Here is a 23,216-nt window from a genome sequence, read left to right as displayed (position 1 = left end):
TTTCTTTATTTATTCTAAGGTATTCCATGGAGTTTCAGGACTTTTGGAGTTGCGCAGAATAGTCCTTCAATATTTGCTCCTTTTCTAGCCCAGAATTCCAGCTGCCGGCATTCTCCCTCTTCATGTAAAGCTGGTAAAACAAGAGAGAATAGCCATAAGTATTGTGACATAACGTGAAATAACAGCCCATAATGCAATAAATATCAACATAAAAGCATGATGCAAAATGGACGTATCAACTCCCCCAAGCTTAGACCTCGCTTGTCCTCAAGCGAAAAGCCGATAACAATAAATATGTCCTCATGTTTAGAGGTACAGGCATCGATAAAAATAAAATACGGACATGAAGGCATCATGATTACTTGATAACAGCAACATATATAAATTTTGTCATATGATTACTTATGTTCTAGTGATGATCTTTTCACAAAGCCAAAATATGAATCAGAAACTTTATTTGGCACCAACAATTATAATCTCAGTCATTGAAGCAATTGCAATTTATCATAACATCGGAAAGAGTCTATGTCAGAGCTTAAAAGTAAGTCCACATACTCAAATATCACTTAGTCCTTCATAATTGCTAACACTCATGCGATACTTGTGGTTACAGAGTTTTAATCAGACACAGAGAAAGATAGGGGCTTATAGTTTTTGCCCCACAACCTTTTACCTCAAGGGTAATGTCAACAATAATAATTCACGCTCCCCCAGCATGTTGGAACGAACATGATATTGCCCCTTGAGAAAGCTCGTTCCAACATGCTGAGCTTGCCAAAGGATAAAATGAAAAAGGAAGGGTGAAGATCACCGTGACTCTTGCATAGGGTAGAGGATAATAATAAAAGATAGGCCCTTCGCAGAGGGAAGCAGAGGTTGTCATGCGAGTTTAGGGTTGATGCACAAAATCTTAATGCAAAAGAACGTCACTTTATATTGCCCCTTGCATGTGAACCTTTATTATGCAGTCCGTGGCTTTTATTGCGTCCACAACAAGTTCGTACAAAGCTTATTTCTCTGCACTAATAAGTCATGCATATTTAGAGAGCAATTTTTTTTATTGCTTGCACCGATGACAACTTGCTTGAAGGATCTTACTCAATCCATAGGTAGATATGGTGGACTCTCATGGCAAAACTGGTTTAAGGGTATTTGGAAGCACAAGTAGTATTTCTACTTAGTGCTGAAGATTGGCCAGCATGAGGGGGAAAGGCAAACTCAGCACTGTAGAGGAACCATGACAACATACTTTATCTCACATGTAAGAGAACATAACTCATTATGTTGTCTTCCTTGTCCAACATCAACTCTTTAGCATGTCATATTTTAATGAGTGCTCCCAATCATAAAAGATGTCAATGATAATATATCTATATGTGAAACCTCTCTTTCCTTATTACTTCCTATTAATTGCAACGATGACCAAAGCTATATTTGCCAACTCCCAACAACTTTAAATCATCATACTCTCTCTATGTGAAGTCATTGCCTTCAATAAGATCAATATGAACTCTTGATTCTTTTTATTCTTTTTCTTCTAATCACCCAAGATCATGGAAAAATACTCAAGCCCTTGACTCAACACTAATCTTTATTGTATAGCTCGCAGACTTGATTACAAAGAAGGACCATAAAGCAAAACTCAAAACTAGATCATGCCATGACTTTATTCTACTAAATCAAGATAATACTAATAGGATCGAACTAAGAAAAACGGTAAAGATAGGAGTTGTGATGATCATACGATACCAGGGCACCTCCCCCAAGCTTGGCAGTTGCCAAGGGGAGTGCCCATACCCATGTGATTATGTCTCCTTCCTTGTTGGCGGTGGAGGTGTTGATGATGATGCAAGCTTGTCGTCCACCTTCCATGGCATAGGCTCACCATCATAGAAGGATGATCGAGTCTCCGGAATCCTCAAATCTGCAGCCAAACTCATACTTTTGAATCTATATTCATACTCACAGTTTTGGTTTTGCAGATAATAGATTTGGGCTTGGAGGTGCTCGATCTTCTCATGTAGCTTATAGATGGCTTCCTCGGTCTTCTTGGCATCCGGCTCATAGTTGTTGGTGAACTCCGCGAGCATCTTGTGGGTAGCATTGATTCCACGCTCCACCATCCCCTGGCATTTGAAAACTTGTTGCTCCATTGCTTCGAGCCTCAACTCCACGCTTCCGGTTCCCTTTGGTCCCTCAACATCGCGGATGTGCAGCAACCCATCACGCATCTCAATGGTTTGAGGTTGTCGCAACACCTCCCCGAGGTAAGGGTTGATAACCTTCTCGAAGAACTTGTCCTTGGAAGCACTTGGGGTCGTCATGATGATCTAGACCTGTCAGAAAAACAACTCGAAACAAGAACAGGGGAGATTTGCGTGCTAAGAGAGTCAAAACCTTCGGGAGTATATATAATGATTTTTTACCGACCAAAATACGTATCGTGCAAGGAAACAGATCCGGAGGGCACACGAGGTGCTCACGAGGTAGGGGGCGCGCCCAGGGGGGTAGGGCACGCCCTCCACCCTCGTGGAGGCCTCGTGTCCTCCCCGGACTGCTAGTTATTTTTCTATTTTTCTAAATATTCCAAAACAGAGAAATATTGCCTTAAAAATTGTTTTGGAGTCGGTTTACTTACCATACCACATACCTATTCCTTTTTGGAGTCTGGAACGTTCTGGAAAGTGTCCATTATGTATTCCTCCGGGGTTACGGTTTCAATAGCATTAGTTTCAAAATTTATAGGATTACCTGAGATATAGTATTTGATTCTTTGACCGTTCACCAGCTTCGGATTTGTGCCTGCGAAGTTGTTGATTTTTATGGCACCGGAGCGATAGACCTCCTCGATAACGTAAGGACCTTCCCATTTGGAGAGAAGTTTTCCTGCAAAAAATCTTAAACGTGAGTTGTATAGCAATACATAATCACCTACATTAAACTCACGCTTTTGTATCCTTTTGTCATGCCACCTTTTAACTTTTTCTTTAAACAGCTTGGCATTTTCATAAGCTTGGGTTCTCCATTCATCAAGTGAGCTAATATCAAATAACCTCTTCTCACCGGCAAGTTTGAAATCATAGTTGAGCTCCTCAATAGCCCAATATGCCTTATGTTCTAGTTCGAGAGGTAAATGACATGCTTTTCCATAAACCATTTTATACGGAGACATACCCATAGGATTTTTATATGTAGTTCTATAGGCCCATAATGCATCATTCCGTTTTTTGGACCAATTCTTTCTAGACCTATTGACAGTCTTTTGCAAAATTAATTTGAGCTCTCTATTGCTCAATTCTACCTGACCACTAGAATGCGGGTGATATGGAGATGCAATTCTATGATTAACATCGTATTTAGCAAGCATCTTGCGGAAAGCACCATGAATAAAGTGTGAACCACCATCAGTCATTAAGTATCTAGGGACTCCAAACCTCGGAAAAATAACTTCCTTAAGCATTTTAATAGAAGTGTTATGATCAACACTACTAGTTGGAATAGCTTCTACCCACTTAGTAACGTAATCAACAACAACTAGTATATGAGTGTAACCATTAGAGGCAGGAAAAGGTCCCATATAATCAAAGCCCCAAACATCAAATGGATCAATAATAAGTGAATAATTCATAGGCATTTCTTGACGCCTACTGATATTACCAATTCTTTGACATTCATCACAAGACAAAACAAACTTACGGGCATCCTTTAAGAGAGTTGGCCAATAAAACCCGGATTGCAATACCTTATGTGCAGTTCTATCTCCAGCGTGATGTCCTCCATAAGCTTCAGAGTGACACTTGAGTAGGATATGTTCCTATTCATGCTGAGGTACACAACGTCTAATAACACCATCTACTCCTTTATAAAGATGTGGGTCATCCCAAAAGTAATGTCGCAAGTCATAGAAAAACTTTTTCTTTGGTGGTATGTGAAGCTAGGCGGTTTAAATTTAGCAACAATATAATTAGCATAATCAGCATACCAAGGAGTGCTGCGAGAAGTACTTATGACATTTAATTGCTCATCAGGAAAGCTATCATCAATAGGTAGTGGATCATCAAGAACATTCTCTAGCCTAGACAAGTTGTCAGCAACGGGGTTCTCAGCTCCTTTTCTATCAACAATATGTAAATCAAATTCTTGAAGCAAGAGAACCCATCTAATGAGTCTAGGTTTTGCATCTTTCTTTTCCATAAGATATTTAATAGCAGCATGATCTGTATGAATAGTTACTGTAGAATCAACAATATAGGGTCTGAATTTATCACAAGCAAATACAACCGCTAAAAGTTCATTTTCGATAGTAGCATAATTTCTTTGAGCATTGTCTAGAGTCTTACTAGCATAATGGATAACATTCAATTTCTTATCAACTCTTTGCCCTAGAACAGCACCTACAGCATAATCACTAGCATCACACATAATTTCAAAGGGTAAATTCCAATCAGGTGGCTGAACGACAGGTGCAGAGACTAGTGCTTTCTTAAGTATTTCAAATGCTTCTACACAATCATCATCAAAGACAAATGGTACATCTTTTTGTAATAAATTAGTCAGAGGCCGAGAGATTTTTGAGAAGTCCTTGATGAACCTCCTATAAAATCCGGCGTGACCAAGGAAACTTCTTATACCTTGGATGTCCTTGGGACATGGCATCTTTTCAATAGCATCAACCTTGGCTTTATCAACTTCAATACCTCTTTCAGAAACTTTGTGCCCCAAAACAATACCTTCATTAACCATAAAGTGGCACTTTTCCCAATTCAAGACAAGATTAGTTTCTTCACATCTCTGCAAAACTCAAGCAAGATTGCTCAAGCAATCATCAAAAGAGGAACCATAGACGGAAAAGTCATCCATGATGACCTCACAAATTTTCTCACAGAAGTCAGAGAATATAGCCATCATGCATCTTTGAAAGGTAGCAGGTGCATTACATAAACCAAAAGGCATACGTCTATAAGCAAAAGTACCAAAAGGGCATGTAAAAGTAGTCTTTGATTGGTCTTTAGCCGACACAGGTATTTGAGAAAAACCAGAGTAACCATCTAGAAAGCAATAATGTGTATGTTTGCATAGTCTTTCTAGCATTTGATCAATAAAAGGTAAGGGGTAATGATCTTTCTTAGTAGTCGTATTTAATTTGCGGAAATCAATTACCATCCTATAACCTGTAATAATTCTTTGCGGAATCAATTCATATTTATCATTAGGGACAACAGTAATACCTCCCTTCTTAGGGACACAATGGACAGGACTTACCCACTGACTATCAGCAATGGGATAAATTATACCTGCCTCGAGAAGCTTGAGTATTTCTTTTGTTACCACTTCTTTCATTTTAGGATTCAAACTTCGTTGAGGATCACAAACTGGTTTGGCATCAACTTCCAAATTTATTTTATGTTGACATAGAGTGGGACTGATGCCCTTAAGATCATCCAGTGTATATCCAATAGCGGCACGATGCTTCTTCAGAGTTTTCAATAATCTTTCTTCTTCATGCTCTGAAAGGTTAGCGCTAATAATAATAGGATATTTTTTTTCATCAAGATAAGCATATTTAAGATTATTAGGCAACGGTTTAAGCTCAAACACGGGATCACCCTTGGGTGGAGGAGGATCCCCTAGGATTTCAACAGGCAAATTGTGTTGTAGAATAGGTTCCTGTTTAAAGAATACTTCATCTATTTACCTTCTTTCATTCATGAACATATCATTTTCATGGTCTAGCAAACAGTGTTCTAAAGGATCACTAGGAGGCACAACTATAGAAGCAAGACCAATAATTTCATCCTTACTAGGCAATTCTTCCTCACGATGTTGTTTACTAAATTTAGAAAAATTAAACTCATGAACCATATCATCCAAGCCAACAGTAACAACATTCTTTTTGCAATCTATCTTAGCATTAACGGTACACAAGAAGGGTCTACCAAATATAATGGGACAAAAGCTATCTTGTGGAGAACCAAGAACAAGAAAATCAGCGGGATATTTGGTTTTCCCACACAAGACTTCAACATCTCTAACAATTCCCATTGGAGATATAGTATCTCTATTGGCAAGTTTAATTGTAACATCAATATCTTCTAACTCAGCAGGTGCAATATCATGCATAATTTATTTGTATAAGTCAATGGGTATAACACTAGCACTAGCACCCATATAACACAAGCCATGATAACAATGATCTCCTATTTTAGCAGAAATAACAGGCACGCCTACCATAGGTCTGTGTTTATCTCTATCACAGGGTTTAGCAATTCTAGCAGTTTCACCAGTGAATTGAATAACATGCCCATCAATATTATCAGACAAGAGATCTATAACAATAGCAATATTGGGTTCTACTTTGACTTGCTCAGGAGGTGTATAAGTCCTAGTATTGCTTTTATGAACAACAATTGAAGCTTTAGAATGATCCTTCATTCTAACAGGGAAAGGAGGTTTCTCAACATAAGAAGTAGGAACAATAGGATCATTATAAGTGACAATCTTTTCTTCAACTTTAATAGGTGCAGCTACTTTTACTTCTATGGGAGGATGATATTTAAACCACTTCTCCTTCGGGAGATCAACATAAGTAGCAAAAGATTCACAGAAAGAAGCTACTATCTCAGAGTCAAGTCCATATTTAGTGCTAAACTTACGGAAAATATCGGTATCCATAAAAGATTTAACAGAATCAAACTTAGGTGTCATACCTGACTCCTTACCTTCGTCGAGGTCCCAATCTTTAGAGTTGCGTTTAATTCTATCCAATAAATTCCATCCAAATTCAATAGACTTCATCATAAAAGAGCCAACACAAGAAGTATCGAGCATGGTGCGATTATTATCAGAAAGCCGAGCATAAAAATTCTGGAGAATTGTCAATTTTGAGAGCTCATGATTGGGGCATGAATATAACATTGATTTAATCCTCCCCCAAGCTTGAGCGATGCTTTCTCCTTCGCGAGGCCAAAAATTATATATATAATTGCGATCACGATGAACAAGATGCATAGGGTAATACTTTTGATGAAATTCCAATTTCAATCTTTTATAGTTCCACGATCTCGTATCATCACATAGCCTATACCATGTCAATGCGTCTCCCTCCAAAGATAAAGGAAAAGCCTTCCGCTTAACGGCATCATCGGGTATACCTGCAAGCTTAAATAGTCCACAAATATCATCCACAAAGCGTAGATGTTCGTCAGGATGCTTTGTTCCATCTCCTACGAAAGTGTTAGCTAGCAGTTTTTCCATCATACCCGAAGGGATCTGAAAAGCAGTTTCATTTCAATAGATTCAGTAGGTTCAGTAGGTTGAGGATCAACTCTTGGCTCAACTGGATGTGGGTATATATACCCCAAACAAGCCCCTCAAGCAATTACTTTCCATGGTAACAAGTGATAGAAAATTTCAGCACACTAAATAAATTTTTCCTTACCAAAGGCGCTTCACTACCTAGCAATGGCGCTAGAAAAGAGTCTTGATGACCCACAAGTATAGGGGATCTATCGTAGTCCTTTCAATAAGTAAGAGTGTCGAACCCAACGAGGAGCAGAAGGAAATGATAAGCGGTTTTCAGCAAGGTATTCTCTGCAAGTACTGAAATAAGTGGTAACAGATAGTTTTGTGATAAGATAAATGGTAACGAGCAACAAGTAACAAAAGTAAATAAAGTGCAGCAAGGTGGCCCAATCCTTTTTGTAGCAAAGGGCAAGCCTGGACAAACTCTTATAATAGGAAAAGCGCTCCCGAGGACACATGGGAATATCGTCAAGCTAGTTTTCATCACGCTCATATGATTCGCGTTCGATACTTTGATAATTTCATATGTGGGTGGACCGGTGGTTGGGTACTCCCCTTACTTGGACAAGCATCCCACTTATGATTAACCTCTATTGCAAGCATCCGCAACTACAACAAAAGTATTAAGGTAAACCTAACCATAGCATGAAACATATGGATCCAAATCAGCCCCCTACGAAGCAACGCATAAACTAGGGTTTAAGCTTCTGTCACTCTAGCGACCCATCATCTACTTATTACTTCCCAATGCCTTCCTCTAGGCCCAAATAATGGTGAAGTGTTATGTACTCGACGTTCACATAACACCACTAGAGATTAGACAACATACATCTTATCAAAATATCGAACGAATACCGAATTCACATGACTACTAATAGCAAGACTTCTCCCTTGTCCCCAGGAACAAACGTAACTACTCACAAAGCATATTCATGTTCATAATCAGAGGGGTAATATTGTCCATAAAGGATCTGAACATATGATCTTCCACCAGATAAACCAACTAGCATCAACTACAAGGAGTAATCGACACTACTAGCAACCTACTAGCACCAATTCCGAACTTAGAGACAAGAATTGGATACAAGAGATGAACTAGAATTTGGAGATGAGATGGTGCTAGTGAAGATGTTGATGGAGATTGCCCTCTCCCGATGAGAGGAGCATTGGTGATGACGATGGTGATGATTTCCCCTCCCGGAGGGAAGTGTCCCCGACAGAACAGCTCTGCCGGAGCCCTAGATTGGTTCCGCCAAGGTTCCGCCTCGTGGCGGTGGAGTCTCATCCCGAAAGGTTCTCCTCTGTTTTTTTGTCATCGAAAGACTTCATATGGGAGAAGATGGGCGTCGGAGAGCCACCAGGGGGGCGCCCCCCACCCTCGTGAGCAGGGTGTGGCCCCTCTGGCCTTCATCTTTGGCGATGATTTTTCTTTTTTTATTCTAAGGTATTCCGTGGAGTTTCAGGACTTTTGGAGTTGTGCAGAATAGTCCTTCAATATTTGCTCCTTTTCCAGCCCAGAATTCCAGCTGCCGGCATTCTCCCTCTTCATGTAAACCTTGTAAAACAAGAGAGAATAGCCATAAGTATATTGACATAACGTAAAATAACAGCCCATAATGCAATAAATATCAACATAAAAGCATGATGCAAAATGGACGTATCAATCCTCGGCGTTGGCAACGCTTGCTTTGAACCACAAGTGATTCTTTGGGACGGGCCATCTATTGTCGATCTTGAAACCAACGCAAAACTGATCATCCAGGCTGAAGCGGCTTACTATATCAATACCAGGGTAGGGAACCACCCAAATGTCTGAGGTATAGACACAGTTGCTTCTCATAAATGGTACTAGTAATGTTGTGTCAATAGCAGTTGGATCGCCTTTCACCATCATCGGATAGTTTGGTCCAAGGAAGAGCGAGTTTTCTCCAAGACTATCAATTCTGTACCTGGGAGAAGGTGTTGGCGCTAGCACACTAGTATCCATCCCGAATACATGCAACGGGTGTTGGAATTGGTCCGGAGAGTGCGGCCATGGGAGACAACACGTGCTCCCTCAGTAGTAACAAACTCAGTGCACTGTATACAGACAAGAAGAGGTGATCCAACGAAATTAGTTGCCAGGCGCCACTGAGTATATACATTCTACTTGTCCTCATGCTCATGATCATCACCATCGTCATCTCCCCCTTGGTTATAAAAATTTTCAAGTATAGGTGGTGGAATGTTCATAGGACCTTGGAAACACAAGAAGAAGGTTAATTAGTAAAGGGAAACTTGATAACCCGCATGCATGTGGATGAAACAATTATAATTACGATGGAAGGCAAACGTACTGAAACTCCAAGGATCCCGTACAAAAACAGTGCCATGAGCGGTGCAAGCAAACACAAGACCCTCGTATTGAATTGCATCACAGTACACATCCGTGTATATAAACTGATTTTTGAGCAATATCCATCGAGTCGGCCACAAAGGACGGCAACAAGCTTGTCGAAGATAGCAACAACTTCATAGTTCTTGTAATTCCAAGAGCGGTTGGAAACTCGACAAATTTCTATCTTCCGTAGAAGACAGTCACCATGATCGTATATGAACGTGTGTAGAATACCGGTGTGCTCAACCTCTGGGCAGTCTGCTGAGATTTTTCGAAGTGGAACCCAGTGACGAGTGTACACATTCACAAGTTCCCACTCGCAGTTGTACCCAATGTAAACAACCCAATCTCCATTTGCGCCTGCCCAATCCTTGCCCTCAAGCGATGGCATCTTAAAATCATACGTATCATTATCAAGAGGCATCAACTTGCACAATGCGAGGCCTCTGTCGTCCCCGCGCCAGTAGTCATCAGGGTCACGGCGAAGTAGGGGAGATCAAACCGCTCCTTGACTCTTGGGTTCCTTGTAATGATGTTTTTAGTTGAGTCGAGAATGGTCTTGGACGAACCTGCCATGCTAGCCGAGGTGATGACGTCGCACCGATCAATGAGTAGCTCCACCACGTCATCTTTCAGATCGGGGCAAGAATAACGGGGTTGTTTTTGTCCTGTTCCCTCCATGGAGAAGACGATTGAACAATGGCAGAAGGAAGGTTGAAGGGCTGAAGGTAAATGGAGGAGCGAGAGGAAGAGCGTGCGACAGCAGTTCCAAATCGAGAGGGAAAGGCGAAGAGTCGGTGGACGGTTGCTAGTTTGCCACGGTACACGAAGAGGCGCCCTGGCCTACACGTCCATTCGGAAATACTAGTAGAAAAGGACTCGTCGTCGTCTCATTGATATGTTGGAACGGGACCACATGTCAACGAAACATGGTGTGTAATTTCTCATGCAAAATGCGATCTGGCCGCGTTGGCCCGAGGTGCCGCATTAGTTTTTTTTGAAAGTTTGCCGCATTAGTTATCAACCTTTATTTTTTTAACATGCAATTTGAATGGATAGCTCCTGTGGTCATCACACGTGAGCGGATATAGTGATGGTTGATTCGCCCGAGCAACTTATTACTGTGGGAATATGGGAGTACCAGCAGATTCAAGGAACAGAGAAATGATGGTTGCTTCGTCCGAGCAACTTACTGTGGCAAAGGTGGGGCTCTGTGATTTGACTGCTCACTAGTCATTACTACTGTGGTGCAATGACTGGGGTGAATCTTTCCGTGAAGTTGTGTTGTGCACTCAATATTGCTGCATGGCAGGTGGAGCCGGATGAAGGATGTCCAACATGTCGACAAAACAAAGTTGAATTGTTTCTGGCATTGCTATCAATCCTTCAGGATTTGTTTATATGTACACATAATTTTGATGAAATTGTACTGTGATGCTATGAAGGTTTCAACTTTGGTTCCCGCAGGAAAAAAAATATTTCAACTTAGGATTCATGTGTCTTGCCTCGAGATTATCTCGTTACAACATTCCATCAAATACAAATGAAACTACCATGGCTAATGCATCTCAATGGTTCGTAGATCAGCGCCAATATTCACATCACAACTAAAGACAAAGTTGTGAGAAGGTGTACAAATAAAGACAAAAATATAATTGATCGATGCTGTTCGTAGGCATGGCTCCATTTCCTTGGCACAGTGTTCATTGCTTGGCAGCTAGTTTCAACCAGCTCTGTAGCCAAAAAAGAGGTGTATGAAGGACACCACAATCCGATCATTTTGTGCAGCTCCACTAATATCGAGCGGACCATCCCTGTTTGCAAAGATATCCAGTCAGTGTGATTACAATAATAGTGGAACTAGATGATGAAACATAACACACATAAATAGAAGCCGATCACCTCTACGATCTCTCTTTAGGACTGACTTCTTGTTGGAGAAGATTAGGCACGGAGTTGGATGAGGAGGATAGCAAAACCAATCACCCTTTCTGCAGTCCCACATAAATGTAAAAACGTTGCCCGTGTGACATTTTGGAGGAACTGCACAAAACACTCTTTAGAAAAAAGTGATTTGTGTAGTTCACCAAAAGGTTGCAATAGCAACAAGGTGAAAATGGATAGCCCTGTTTGCAAAAGGAGGTCGAAAGGAAACAATTACTGCCCAATAACACGAGTTGAAGACACATACGCCGACAAAAAAGAAGCATGTTCCATGTAATAAGGGAAAGATATCACATGGTGGTTTATCAAAAATGGTTTGAGGATGAGATTGCAAGATGGAAAGTACGCCGGCCGAGATACGATTTAAGCAAACAACTAAAGAAGATCCACATGCAGCAACGTGGAAAGATGGGCAGTGGAGCAAGGCCAGAGGAAGCTGTACCTGAGGGTCGTCGGGATGTTACTAGGAGGGCGCCGTCGGCCCGGATCTGCCCATACTATGGCAGCGAGCAAGTGGCGAAGGCCCTACCGCTCCGGAGCTTGGTCAGAGAGAACGGCGGGTAGCACAGATCGGTACGTGCTGCCTCAACGCCGTCGAACGGAGAGACGATGCACATCCTCCCTTTCCGCCAGTGGACGGGATGCGGCCGGATCACTGACCAACGCTGAGAGAGAGGCCACGGTCGCCTTGTGTGAGATGGTGTGACGAGAGACAAACCCATTTTTCCATTTTCCCCACGGCAATCGTTTTATATTCTGTATGTGCCATTGAGGAATATATAACTTTATTTAATGCTAACCTGTCAAGTCGAACTTTGTTCCGTCTAGGCGTGGTACCATCGTGTACCCGCGCGGGTGTGGCCGGGAACGAGACGTGAGTACGTGTGTCCCGCGTGCACTTCTTCTTTAGGTGCAGGTACATACGTGGGTGGGTGTGAGAGAGATGGTTTGTGCGAAACAGAGGCAATGTGTTGATGATATATCAAATAGAAAAACGTAACATATGCAATGTGTGTGAAACAGAGTCATGGACGTGAGATATCGATATAATTGAAAACACGGACGAAGTGTGTGGCTGAGTGATCGATAAAGAGTGCCATCAAATTTGTGTTTGCCCACGTCAAAGATACATGGCGGCTGGCCTACTGGAATTTGAGAGGGCAGAGGTGCAGTTTTTCTCCGTGGCATGGATACCTACCTACAATGTTCGACTAGCGGTGTGTGTGTGTGGGGGGGGGGGCAGAGTCCGATCGACTAGTATATGTGTGGGGAAGGAGAGAGACCTAGCTATGTATTGAGGGAGATCGATCGACATCCATGGATATGTGTAGCGGAGGAATAAGGTTGGGAAAAAGACAAAGGTAGAGCGTCGGAGGATTGGTGGTGGAGTGGCGTCTCACAAATGGTGGGAGAGGCCTGCTAGACAAACGGAGGGTATGAGTGCAATATCAATAAGAGAGGGAGGGGGATGTCTGTCTGTCTATGCACGTGCGTGTGAGAGACGCGTCGGGAGGTATTCAAGGATGATGAGGGGAGAAGATATGGTTGTAGTAGCATACATAACTACGTAGGAAGATCAACCATCGCGTGTCCAAGAAAAGGAGAGACATAACTAGCGAGGTAAGTATATCGGTGCTTGGTGAAAACGAATTATAGTCGACCTGGCTATATGTAGGGAGATCAGTTCATATACACGCCTGCATGTGTTAGAAGCAAATAAGGTCCGGAGAGGCAGACAGGGGGAGAGGGTGTGGCTAGGAGGTGGTGCGAGAGGCCTACCATGTCGAGGGGGGAGGAGTGTGCGAGTATGTGATCCATGAAAAGAGGGGCGGGAGTGTGCACCTGCGTGGAATCGTATTGGACATATGGGGCATGGACGGTGAGAAGAGAAGAGGGGAAGTATATATGTGTTTGTTGTAGGCACACTTGGCTAGAGAGGTATATCGACCGGTGTGTGCCGGAAAGAAGGAGCCGGGGGCCTACACACACCGCTGGTGGACGACCTAAAGAGAAATAATGAACGTGCGCGATGGAGGGGACGCTAAGGGTGTGTGAGAGGGGGCGGGCGTGTGCATGCACGATAGAAAGTTAGCGCTAGCTAGCTACAAATAGAAGAGGATCGTGAAGGTGTAAAAGACACAGCGATCATAATTCATTATAAAAAAGTGGATACGGATACTTGAAGAAGATATCATAATGTAGAACATTGATTATAATTTGGGCTAATGTGTGGCTTTTGCAACTCAGGTCTAAATACTTGTCATAATGTAGGGGCGGGGCACTATACTTTGTGTGATAAACACGGTGTACGTATGGAACATGGTTTAGATTATGAATATATAGTTAGTACATCAAATGTACTATTATTTGGAATCAACATCAAGTGTATTCAAAAAATAGAATTCGAGTTCATGTAGTACACATAGTTCATATCTATCTCTATAGTAATCATGTGGTGTGTTATTAAGGTAATACACGAATGATGGTTGAAGTTGGCAACAATCATGATTGTAGATTCTTATTGAAATAGAGAAACGAATTCAAATTTAGTTCGAATTGCAGCGGTAGTATAGACATTTGGAATGCACTAAAATGTTGGTATGAGTAGGTTACATGCATTATACAGCAAGCGAAAAAATTTAATCGGACATAACATGGATTCATACTCCCTCCTTCCATCTATATAGGGCGTAATGAGATTTTTAAGACCGCCTTTGACTATTGACAAGATTAATAGTACATGACATGCACAATGTGAAAATTATATCATTGAAAGAACCTTTCACAGACGAATTTAACGGTGTGCTTTGTGTAAGTTGCATGTCATATATTATTGCTCTAATATTTGGTCAAAGTTAGCATCAAAAAACGCATTAGGCCCTATATAGATGGAAGGAGGGAGTAGCTTTGAATAGCATTTGTATAGTAAAACGGGGCAAGACTCTCTCTTTGTGTGGTGTGAATAGTTTTATTTTTTTCGTTTTCTTTTTGGTTGAGGGAAGTGCGAATTGATTTGGTACGTACAAGTACAATATTACTACATGTTAGGCTTGTCCCTAAAATTCAACCCGCGTCTTGTTATAGCCCAAAAATTCAGATATCGTGCTCCCAAAACTAGCACCTTCACAACCCGCACCTTGCTATCCCGAAATTACAATGCGCGCGAAAACTCCCTCTAGCTGCCAAATCCCGACACGCAAATTCCCCCTTCTAACCCTGAGCCGAAAGGGCCGCTAGTTCAAATTGGTGGGGGGGGGGTACTTTTGTAACACACCCTACATTTTGGACAAGAGCGTCCCTAAGTCATGCTTCACCCCCTCCCATCGCCCCGTTTTCGCCATTTGAAATCCCAGGCTGCCATAACCTCTCCGCTCCAGCCGCGAAACCCCACCCTCTTCCGTCCACCACCTCACAGCTGCCCATTCGGAGCCTCTTCCCCGACGATGTCATCCACCGCAATAGCTCGACGTCCCTCGTCCACCTCCCCGGATGAGGATCCGTCGTCCATCTCGTCATCCCACCGGTTCATCCACCCCGTCCTCCACCTCCAAGGAGCTGCTCCGATGATCGCCTCGTCTATCGCGGCTGCTCCATCCTCACAACGCCGCCTTAACCTGCTCCACCGGAACCGCAGCATCCTCACCGACTCCTCGGATGAAGCTGAGGCCTACTCGGCGCCACCAAAGAGGTTGTACATTCATCACATCACACCTTTTCCTGAACTTGACCTCCCGGCGACGACGGTGCTCCATCCCGCACCCCCATGGAGTGGCTACCTTGAAGCCGGCACCGCGGGCGACATCTCCATGGCGGCTCTCCCCCAGTGCGAGGCCCCTTCGGCGGCGGCGTCCATACCAGCCGGACCTACTGTTGCTGCTTCGGCTCTCGCTCACTCGCTTGCGCTGCTGCTGCTGCTCCGGCTCTCGCTCGATCGCTCGCTCGCCCAACTGCTGCTGCTGCTCTCCCCCTCGCTCGTGCTGCAGCTCTGCTCCGATTTATCCACACTTCAGTCGACTGAATCGACTTTTGGGTCAGTCAATTTTCAGGGGTTGGGGGGGCTCGCCGGAGTTAAGGAAGAACCTCCTGCGGCGGGGACGGGGGCTCGCCAAAGAGGTACCCCACTATATATCTTAGGGTTTAGGGTGGGGGTTGGGGGCCTAGAGGGCTGGCCGGGGTGGCGGTGGGGAGTTGTTTCGGGGCGGCGAGGTGGCGCTGGGGCCGGCGGTGGGTGGCGGCTCAGGGGGGTGCATGTTGAAGATGAACTGCAGGCCCTCCCTAAATTACATGTCAAGTGCCTCTCTGCTACCATTGCGTTCAGTTTCGACAGTAGCATTCAGATTCCACAATAAATTTCAGTTTCGACAATTAAGTTCAGAGTCAACAATTTTTACCTCATTTGTTGTAGTGAGGTGGTTTTTCGTGATGTAAATTTTACATCTATTTTACATCATCTATTGGAGATGCTATTAGAATCCCACTTGAGATTGACGATGTCTGTCTTGTGCTGCTTCAGCCTTGACATCTTACGGCTCACCGGAGCTGCTCGAACGACAGAACAATCCATTACCATAGAGCAGTGCACTGGACGCCGTCTACAAATTCCTCAAATCTTCCTCCACACCTCCGACATCCACCTCTGCCTCAACTGCTTCAGCGACGAACCCAATGATGCTGAGGTCGACACGACTACGGCAAAGAGGTTGTACAATTGTTGCATCACTTATTACTATACATTTATGTTGATCCATTAGGGCTATTTTGGTTCAACGGAAAAACATAACAATAGGGAATTTTCCAATGGCACTCTACTATTCAATTATTCATGCATTTTGTTGAAAGGAATGAAGCAAAACATCCACCTGGACCTACTTTTCAAAATCCTATGCATGAAAACAAGACCAAGTGCATTAGTGCCAGAATAACATTCTAACTGTACACGCTTTCATATGGTTTCACTTTATTTTGGCCATGTTTCTTTGCATTCCTCTGCTCTTCCAATTCCTGTAAACCAAACACCCAAGTTGACAGAAATCCTGTGTTTACAAATGCTCTGTTTACCATGTGCATTTCCTATCCTATTCCGGTGTTTTTCCTATCCCTGCGTTTTAAGAATCATGCAAGCCAAATGAGCCCTTACAGAATTACTTCAGTTACAGGTACGTGTCGAAGGGAACTTTGTGTGGTTTGTCCTGCTCCTGCCGCGACGTCGTCCACCTCACCTGAGCTGCTCCATCGACAGAAGCATCCACCAAACCAGACATCACGACTCCTGACCGTCTTTCGCCGCCTCAGATCTCCTTCCCTGCCGCCGGCACCCACCGCAACGGCATCACCATCATCGACTCAGCAGATGAACCTGAGGAGTACACGGGTCCACAAGAGAGGTCGCACTCTTTTGTTTCTGCTTATGTTATGCATTGCTTAAACTTACCTGCTACTTTATCGTCCTGTTCAGCTCTTGGACTCCCAAGTCAGGTCCAAATTAATGTTCAAACTTGAGTTCTAAATTAGTTGTGGGGCACATATCGAGGCAGCAATGAATAGTATGTCTGTCTAATATCTGGTTCACCTAGGGTATGCCTATGTTGTTCATCTTGGGTGGGAAACAAATAGTAAAGCAATCATCATCTGTCTTTTTATTAATTTAAAGCAATCATCAGCCTGCTATCATTATTTTTGGATCCATCCACTGGTTGTTACCATCACTCTAAATTTCTGCATGCTCTCCTTACATAATCTCACCATATTTTTTTCGTATGCATGTCAGATATTGTACACAGTCATGCTGAACATGTAGAGAAAAAGAGAAGAGTTTTGCGCGGCAATACAATGTCATGCAGACATCGCTCCATGGTGGGTTCAATGGCAAACCCTCCCCACCCCTCTCCAGATTGTAATCCAGAGGAAGATATCTGTTCTGAGGCGGATTCAGACGCCGCTGACCACTCCTATTTACCCCCCAAGGTGTTTGCTCTACCTTGGCATGATGATGTTAGTCATATCATGCATATGTTGCCTTGCAGTGCCTACTTTTGACATCATATATGTCATCTGCTTAGTTTAGACATGTTCTGTAATGCCACCTGTTTAGTTTCTATATCATATATGGGAATTATGCAGTCTCATGTCTTTTAGCCAGCCATAATATATGTGAAATGTGCAATGCCATCCTGTTTAACCAGGCATCATATATTTGAATGATATCTTGCCCATCCTTTTCTTCATTACATTTCCATTTGTCGACAATGTTTGTACATTAAACTACTCTTCCTGTGAATCAGCCATTTGGGTGGGAGATGGAAAAATCTGGAGTGAAAACAAGGCCTTCAGAGCAGACAGTGCTACCTGTCGAAGCAGATCTCTTGTTGGGTCCCGATAGCTCCTCAGAGATGGATTCAGAGACAGATGACCAGTCCTATTCCCCCACTGAGGTGTATGCTCTAACTTGGCACGGTTATACTGCTCATATCATGCATATGGTGTCTTGCATTGCATAGTTTAGACATCATATACACAATATTCAACACCATGTTCTTAGTTCAGACATCATATCGAATGCCCTCTGTTTAGCATATAAATCACATATGTGAATTAAATGATGCGATCCTGATTACTTAGATAACATGTAGGTGAATTATGTCATGCGATCCTGTTTAGTTATTCATCATATCTTTGAATTATGTTATGCTATGCTATCCAGTTTAGATAGACATCATATATGTGAAATTATGTCATGCTATCCGTTTTAGTTAAACAATATACATGTCAACTATTTCATGCCCTCTTTTTTCCACACTATCTATTGCATCTGTCTCTCATACAATGTCTGTACATTCAACTATGTTTCCTGTTTATCAGCCATTTGAATTGGAGCGGGTGATGCCAGTATCTAGCGGACTAAAAACACGGTCTTCAAATAAAACAGTGCTACCTCTTGGTGGAGATAGCACCCCGGTTGTACATGCACAAGAACCAGCCCTACCACACATAACCCAAACTCTCGCAGATTGTACCCCTACTGCGATGGACAGAGAACCAGCTTCACCCAATCTAACCCCAACCCCAGCCGATAGTAACCCAGTTCCTGTTGACACAGCACCATCTCCACCACAGAGCTCCCAAACAAGAGCAGTTAGTAAGGCAGCTCCAGTGCCCAAAGGGCCAGTACTATCACGGCGAACCCCAACTCCACCAGTTAGTACGCCTATTCCTGTGGAGGAAGCACAACCAGCTAGTCGTAGTTTAGCATCTATCGCATTTGATGTTGTTAAATCGTATGTGCGTATCTTCCCATCTTGGAAATATTATACTGAAGATGAAGGAAAATGCCAGTTGCAGGTGTTTGTCCAGGAGTTATGTGTAAGTAATGTTATTCATGGCAATTACTTTGCTTCGTCCCATACATCCTACCTCCATGATGGTTATAATACAGCAAATTTTCCCATTTTTCTCTATAGAGAAGGACCGATTTGGAAACTCAGGATGAGGTAACCTGTGCTAATACCTCTGCTATCTTCAAGAATGCTTGGTGGCAGTATCGGAATTACCTGAAGAAAACGTACTTCACCGGCAAAGAAACTCATCAAATTCCCTTACGTTCTCCTGAGACACATTTACTGGACAATGGCTGGGAACGCCTTGTTCTGTACTGGTCCCAAAGCAAGAATGTGGTAAGGTCTATGAGCTCATTTTCTATTTTTAAGTATTATATTCTTGCGTATTACTGTACTCTGTTCATGTAGAACAAGTGCCTAAACCTGAAGAACAACTATTCTAATTTAAGATTCCATTGCTATCACAGTTCAAAAAAGCGCTAGGCGTTAATTGTGCGTTTTGCCACCGCCTTGCGCTTTACTGACCAAAGCGGATGCTTATGCGCATTTATGCATAGATTAAGCATAGTTATGCGCATTGCGTTTGGCCAACGCCTAGAGCCTAGGTGCGCTTAAGTGCTCGCTTAGGCGCGCCTTTTTTAACTATGATTTCTTTGCTCTTGTATCACTGTATTTACTCATACAAACTTATTTTAAATTGAAGGAACCAATCGAAACTCCAATGGCATAGCAGGTATGTTCACGCATGTTTCTTTAACAAGTTTGCTCTTATCAATAGCTCTGTTGATTTCAATTTCAATTGTGTATATAGTTGACTTTCATATCATGCACATTACTAGCATCACAACAAAGCCAATAGTCTTGTTGTACATGTAGACCCATGGTACCCATATGAAATCTTGTTGTGCCATCTAGTTTCCCACGCTTTGTATTCTTTCACTGCTGCTTTGTCTTGAACTGATATGATTTGAACCGTGTCTCTATTTTGATTTGGCCAAGACAATGCAGTGACCATAGGACATAGATATATGTTTGTTTGATGCTTTTATTATGTACTAGTACTTGGCAATAGAAGACTTGGTAGTTTAATCCTGTCCACCTTACTAATGAACTGGTTCACCGAAATGAGTTTCATATACTAGTACATGCTAAACTTGTTATGTGTCTGCTTGTTTCTTCTTTTAGAATGCTGACAGAATATTGGGGAAGAGTGCCTTATTAAGCAATGGTAAAGGAAGTAATGCAGATAAGGTTCAGGATAGTGACACATCCTTGTTGGTCTCCAACAAAGCTGATAAAACAGCTAAGGAAGACTATCTTGAAGACAGCGAGACAACCCCAAAGTCCTGTCTTGGTTTAGTGTTCGAGTTACTGGCCACTACCGCTTGCACAAGCTATTCAAACTCACTGTCTGAATTAGTTCAGTTTCTTGAGTCTCAACTACAAGCTGAAAGACATCAATCAGTTGTGCTGCAACAAGAAGCGGAAGGACTGCGGAAGTCCCTGGAGCATTCAGATGCATACTTTCTGGTGCAACAACAAGCGTTGGAGGATTTTAGCACCAAATAGGACAAAGCTAATAAGCTTGCTAAGCTTATTGCCAGCATGGTGGATACCCAGGATAACGTTTCTTGAGCTCTTCTGAAGTTGTTTCAGTTATGCTCTTGTTTTGCTGCCACGTTTATTTCCACTGGTGGCCAATTTTGACGGCAAGTGTATGTAATATGCTGCTTTGTTCCCTATATTTGGAGTGGTGGCAAACTTTGATGCCCAGTGGATGTAATATGTGTAATAGCGGTAATAGGCTAGCGTTAATTGCTTGCTTATTTATTTCCTTATTGTCCTGTTTAGTTGTTTGCTTGTAGTCACTGCAGTTCTTTTTCTGTGTTTTCTAGTGGCCACAATAGCCTATTTTTGGTAACTAGGCCAAAATAATCATGGCAACACACGGACTGTTGTAACCATGGGCCTCCTGCAGGCCGTATGATCCATGGGCCTTCTTCCGGCTGTAGAATCCATTGGCCTTTTATACGGGCCGTAGGATCCATTAGCCTTCTATACGGGCCTTAGGATTCATGGGCCTTCTACGGGCTGTAGGGTCCATGGGCCTTCTACGGGCCGTACGATCCATGGGCCTTCTACGGGCCATACGATCCATGGGTCTCATACGGGCCGTAGGATCCATGGGCCTTCTACGGGACGTATCATCATTTCGCCAATCATGGGCCGTACTATTCGTGGACCATAACGGGCCGTTAATAGGCCATATTTGATAACTCTATGAAAACAGCCCAACGGGTCTTTTTTGACATGAAAACGACCCAACGTATTAATGGTCCACAAACGGGCCGACTGTAAAGACGGGCTGAATTTGGCCCACAAGCAGAAAATGACAGTAACGGGTCGTATGTAACCAAATGCTGCAAATGAGCCGAAGAATCAATGGGCCCTCGGAAGGCCTAAATATAACTTGGGCTGGAAACGGCCCAATGGAATAACGGGAGGTTAATGGGTATAAAGTGATAAACTGTTCATTATGGGTCAGTTTCACCATGGGCCGTTAATGGGCCAAGAGTTACAAAGGGCCTCATATGGGCCGAAAGAAGTCATGGGCCACACATGGGCCGGAAGTTAAAACGGGCTGGAATCATATTGGACGGCCCAGATGATGCTACCGGGCCTAATTTAGAGAGGTCGTAACGGGCCTGGGTTAGCGGGCTGTAAATGGGCTATATGCAAATAGGCCGTTAATAGGCTTTCCGTGGGCCGACCCGCCACCTTTTGATCAAGTCAAACGGGCCGGCCTTTTCACAGGAATGGGCCTCTGTTGGGCCGTGCCACGTGTCACCGTATCATAGGCGCCTTCGGTCCAATGAGTGGATGACATCTGTCCCAACGGTGAGCCGACACGTGTTTCCTCTAGCCAATGATGATTTTACACGTGGAAAATCCCCATTGGTCGGGGCTGTTAACGGGTTATCGGATCCAAAACTGGACCCAATAGCTTAACGGCGTTCCGTTATGGTGGATGCCATGTGTCGGTCACCCTTGACGAAAGCACTTCTGTGACACACGATTTATCGTCATGGAAGTGGACACTTCCGTGATGATAATTTTGGTAATGTCATGGAACACTTCTAGGACAGCACAGGTATGACTATCTTGATTGTGTCATAAAATCGTCATGGATGTACATGCATGACAAAAAAACGCGACCTAATGTGACAAACACATATCATCACGAAAGTGTATTTTTTTGTAGTGAGGAAGTCATCATCGACAAAACCCAAGGTTAGTTCATCCCTCTTAGGGAGGATATCACATCTAGGGGGAGCTTTACTCTAAGAATTGAGCTAAAGCAACTCTAATGATGTGAGCACAACAATGCTTTATGTAAAAGTGGTAACCCCACTTGTGCTTAAACGATGAGTATGACCTATGATCAAATGTTCTAATTTGACTCTTAAGTCAATATACTCATATATAGATGACCTAGTCATCGCAAATTGTTTGGTAGATGCTAGAGTGATTGTGCATGCTTGCCACATATTTCATTTGCCATTTTATTGTGTGAGCATGTTGGTTGCATATTTTACTCATTCGAGGACATCCACTTGATGTTTTGATTGTTTGGCTCTTTCTCTTTTGCCAAGTGGATGGACAAGAATGCCTAAGAACCTTCTCTAGCTATCTATGCTTTTCTCGTCCCAACTCTATTCATGCTACATCACAAAGTTTGATCAAGTCAGATTCGAACCACTCTGTGTGAGGAGCACTCAGAGTCCCCGATTCGTCATGGACTTAAACCTCCAAAACCTCTTTGTGCATTTCAATTTGACCGAGTCATCCATTTCGGTCACACCGAGATCACTAAGTTGATCTAGGTTTTCATCTCAGTGCAACCGATTTGAACATTTCGGTCACACCGAGGTGCAGTAGCCGCTTGCGATTCTGCATATCGGTGCCACCGAGTTGTTCCACTCGGTCACACCGACAAGGTTGGGATATATATACCCACGGGTGAGATTTTGGAAATTTCTTCAAAACCCCTCAGCCCGCGCGTGTCCTGCTCTGCCTCCTCGGGTCTCCAGATTGCCTCCTCGCTGCCAGCAACCTCTCACCGCTGGTTTCTGCCGCCGTCGACGGAATCTGCTCCGCCGTTGTCGCCGTAGCAAACACCTGTCAAACTAGGGCATGTGTTCGACCCCTTGTGCTGTCTATTTACCTCCAATTCTAAGCACAAGGACAATGCCATGATT

Source organism: Triticum aestivum, chromosome 1B (genome assembly GCF_018294505.1).
Source record: "Triticum aestivum cultivar Chinese Spring chromosome 1B, IWGSC CS RefSeq v2.1, whole genome shotgun sequence".
Classification (NCBI taxonomy): domain Eukaryota; kingdom Viridiplantae; phylum Streptophyta; class Magnoliopsida; order Poales; family Poaceae; genus Triticum; species Triticum aestivum.
This window is presented reverse-complemented; position numbering follows the sequence as displayed.